We start from the raw sequence: 4722 nt of genomic DNA, 5'->3' as shown, positions 1-4722 counted from the left end.
CAATTGCTGCTGGCCCATGTGCTTGTCCACACTTCTGCAGGGGGGATGACCAGGCTTGACCTGAACAAATATTCCTTTTGAAAAATAATCAATGAGGGGAGGAAATAAAGAAAAAGCTAAATTGTCTCTGACATGAAAGTGTTGACCATGGTTTGAGAAGTAAGTTGCACTAAAGAACTCTGGAAGTCCCTTCCAGCCTGTATCATTCATGATCCTGTGCATAGCTCCTAGTGATACCTCTGCTTGACTCTAATGGTAACAAAATCAAGAAAATTCACCTCAAAACAGCTCAGAACATCAAGAATTGCTAGGCACAGTGTCTGCCAATGCAAATGAAGAACTGTAAGGAAATGTATGAGCCTAATGAAGCCAAGCTGTGGGAAAGGACCTGGCGCTTCCATTACTGGGAGCACATTCCTGAGGGTTAGGTCAGCTTGCAGCATGAGTCCCCTCACTGGAAAAAGGTCAGGGGAGGGACAGAAGAAAGACTGCCCTAGTGCTTCAAACTCTAACACTGGTTAGTGTTAAACTCTAACACCCACCTCTAGCTTTCCTAATGAAGGCAGGTGCTTTGTCTTAATTTGGCACTGCTTAGTGATCTGCAGCACTGACCTCGCCGAAGAGGGAGCTGCATTTCAGCTACAACTAGCTTATAAGAGAGAAAATAATGAAGCTGCCTTTATTTGAGCACAAAACATCTTCCTGAACAACAAAAAAAGATGATTCCACAAAATTGGCATGGCTTTACTTTCACGCTGCTTTTCTACTTCAAGCTCTGTTGTACTTGTTAAAGTTTGATCCGCTGGAGAGCAAATACATGTTTTAAGTGAGGTGGAAATTAAAGTAAAGATTCTTAAACAACAAAGTAGCTTCTGATTTGGTTCCAGGCAATCTGGAGAAAGATGAACACCTCTGTGAATACTGTTGTTGAGAAAGTTTTCAAAAGGAAATAGCTGAAAACAATTGTTGGGATTTAATCCTGCCTGACAATTAAGTACCAAGCAGTATTTGGAGAGGAGAATCTGGTGGAGAGGAGAATCTGAAAGAAAAGGAAAACCCTGTGGATTGTGATGAGAACAATTTAACAACTGAAACAAAATATAATAATTATAGTAATAATTGTAATGATGAGGAGAAAGAGAGTAACAGAAGCAAAACAAGTAATGCACATTACAATTGCTGACTACCCACTGACCAATGCCCCAAACTGAGCCTGGCCCCAAACAGAGCTCAAAACTCTTCAGGTGACTCTCCCAGTTTGTATGCTGGACATGATGTTCCGTGGTGTGGAATACCCACCCCTTCTGTCAGTTCAGGTCACCTGTCCTGGCCATGCTCCCTCCCAGTTTCTTTTGCAGTTCCTCGCTGGCAGAGCATGAGACACTGAAAAGTCCTTGACCTGGGATAAGCACTACTTAGCAACAGCCAAAACATCAGCGTGTTATTGACATGATTCTCATACTGAATCAAAATCACAGCACTGCAGCAGGGCCTCAGAAGAAAATGAGCTCTGGCCGGTCCCAAATCAGGGTAACAATCTAGCTGGTCTTGCTCACATATGCCACAGATGGGCTGAGAAAAGCTTTGCATTCTTTTCTTGGAAATACTTCTATTGGAACTAGAATAGATTTTTTTTAATCAAAAATTTAATTACTTCTCTTATTTTAGCAAATCCACCTTTGTGTTGGTGCCTGTAAGAGACAGATGCTTTATGGTTTGCTATGCCAGGGAATGCAGAAGGAAACATGAGCGGGTTCCAGGAGGAATGAAAACAAACACACAAGGCTGTGGCCCACCAAGCAATCCAGGTGTCATGTGTCTGCAAAGTTAAAATCTGATTTGCAATTCTGTAAGCCTTCCCAAAAATATGTTAAAGGGCAGCACAGATGATTAGAAAAATTTTAAGAAAAACTGAGATATCATAAAAATATATGCATGTTGGATTTCTCTTCTTTTTCCTAATTTTCTTCCCAATCCCACCTTGCTTGAGGAGCTGAGCAGCTGCCAACAATGAAAAGTTAAAGGTGTAAACTAAAGGGTTATCACAGGAACACAGCTGCAGTGGAAAGCGTGTGACACTTGCAAAACGTTTGAGGAATACCAGTTTAGAGCATCAAACTCATTTGGATGCACACTTAGAAGCAGTGATGAATGCATCAACCTGTATGCTTTGTCACCACAGGCAACAGCGAGAAAGTTGGAAAAAGGTTTAGGTCTTGTATTTTCTTAGCTGCCTTGATTACTGTTCTTCTTCTGGGTTATTATTAGAGTTATGTTAGGAAAGTCCAATTTAAGTGTGGTTTGCTTGGACAGTCCAATCTTCCCTTGCACTGGTCTGGCAGCAATCAGAGTTTTCCTGTTTCTAGTGAAGTGGACACCCCACGAAGAGACTCTTCTGATATCATTTTCCAGCATCTTCCTGAAAATGTGTTGATTTCAGAATGGTACCTGGGGTTCCAGTGTGTGCCTGAGGGGTCAGGCACTGGTAGTGACATGTCCTGATCTGCTGGTGATGTCAAGGATGACTCAAATTCTCATCCCTCTGCTGACCCATGGACCATGATTGCTTAGAGCCAGCTTGTTTCTGTCCTAGAAAAAATTGAAACATATTCTTAAAGTGTTCCTTTGTTATTAGTAGTAATATTTACAAGTCTGAATACTCTAGTAACTTGAAAAAAGCATCAAAAGTGGAAAGAATACTTGTAATTTTTAAACTAGTCAAACTATGTCAGCATGTATTGTAGAGCATCATTTTAAGATGACAGCAGCCTGTAAGGGCAGAGCAGAGGGCCTTTGTGGACTCTTCCACTCCTTCCCTATTCAAGGACAAATCTTTACAACTGCAACAATGTCCTTTTTTTTCAACTTCTGCTAAAGACACTCTGTAAAAGAGGTTTGTTTCATTCTCTTCTCTTCAGCAGTGTTTCAGAGCAAATTGTAGCATAGTGCAGCTTTATGGGACAGCAATTTCAGTGAGAAGCTTACAACAGATGGAAACCATGAGCTCCTTCCCCTTTTAATATCCTTATTAGGAGAATCAAGAGTCTTGCTTATAATATAAAGAAAGCAATAATCCAGAAGAAAGTAGTCTTCAGGGTGACTGGGAAAATGAAAGAGTAACAAAATTCTCCAAGGTGAAAAAACATAAAGTGGTTTTATTTAAAAACAGCCACAAGACAAATATGCAGCTATGTGCCAGTCTGCTTGTAGTCATAAGAACCCAGATGAAGTCAACTCAAAGTAAATAAACCCATAAGCCAGCTTCAGGACACACTTCAGTTCCTCAAGCACCTGTTGCTGCCCTAAGGGAGAGCAGCTAGGGAGCACACAGCAGCATCCTGGGAAAGATGCAGCAGATAACATAGGAAAGTGCATTTTACCTCTCCTGTTTGCCTTTGTCGTGTTAGTACTTAATCACAAAATTTTATGGGCTTTTCTCACCCTAGGACGCTCACCTGCCTCACCACAGACACTGGAAGGTGCCCAGCTTATGAGCAGCAAGCCAACATGTTGGTCTCCTCCTGCTGCTCAGGGCTCAGCCCCTGACACACAAAGAAGCAGTGCTTAAGCCCTGCCCTGGCCACCAAGATATATGTATGGACCCATCATTATTCATTTGTTCACACAAAATCCCCTTGTGTCAAGGGAGCATTTTCCCATTTCAGAGGTGGAAGGAAAAGCCACAAGGGACATTTGCGGATTTCAAGCCCTCAAAGAGACCCAAAGTCAGACCTTTGAGCAGTTGTATTAAATAGCAATTTTCATGCACGGTCTGAAAAAAACCTCCCCCTGACCAAAGTTTCAGCTCTTAGCATGCTGGCTCTGAAAAACATTCACATGTTGCATCTATGGCAGAGGCAGAGCCAGGATTCAGCTCTCCAAGGAAGCACTGGGGCTGTTGCTGCATGTTCCTTGTTTCACCAAATGCACACCAGCCAACATTTCCCAAAAAATGCAGTTTATAATCCCAACCTTATGGGCTTTTCAGAAAGTATTGCAGAGATTTTGTCTTCAAGGTTTTACATGAGAAATCCTAGAAAGTATGTATAAATCATTCCCTGCTGACTTTCAGTGAATGCAAATGTAGAGTTCCCTGGTAGAATTAAACTCTTAATGCACAGATAAAATGAAAATGGGGAAACACTTCTCCTAATATTTGGAGCATGTGAGAATAACTTGGAATAATTCTACCTTGGTCACTCACAGAGCATTAGTCTGTTACACTGTTACACCCACAGGTAATTTTAGCATACCAACTGTATTTTTTTCTGTGGCAGAGAAATAAAAACATCCTCTGTCTTTCAGTGGTTGCTGCTCAGTTGTCACTATGAAATTATGTTCCCTTTTTAGAGATGGAATGGATCCTAATGTCCATCCTGAAAACACTTCAAAGGCCTCTCAGCAAACAAACATTTGGCACCTCTGTCTCCAGCATCTACCAGTGCTTGAGTTAAAAGAAACATGGCAAGTGATCACACTTCTGCAGTAACCCAAAATTTTACTCTTGCCTTTGCAACTGCAGAGGAGTGGAGGCTTTGCCTGGACCTCTGTGTATTTTTAAGTTGTGCAGATATTCTGGGATTTGTGTACTGTAGTAGATGGCTTCTTTGTTCATCCATTTGTGTGAATAATACATGAATGAAGGACTCTTGAGGCTCCTTGTGCCATAATGAAAATATGTCCATTGTACCTTACTGATTGATTCTTGAACTTCAGCATGAC

This window comes from Melospiza melodia, chromosome 2, assembly GCF_035770615.1.
Source record: "Melospiza melodia melodia isolate bMelMel2 chromosome 2, bMelMel2.pri, whole genome shotgun sequence".
Classification (NCBI taxonomy): Eukaryota; Metazoa; Chordata; class Aves; order Passeriformes; family Passerellidae; genus Melospiza; species Melospiza melodia.
The sequence above is the reverse complement of the archived record's forward strand: the minus strand, read 5'-3'. Positions refer to the sequence as shown.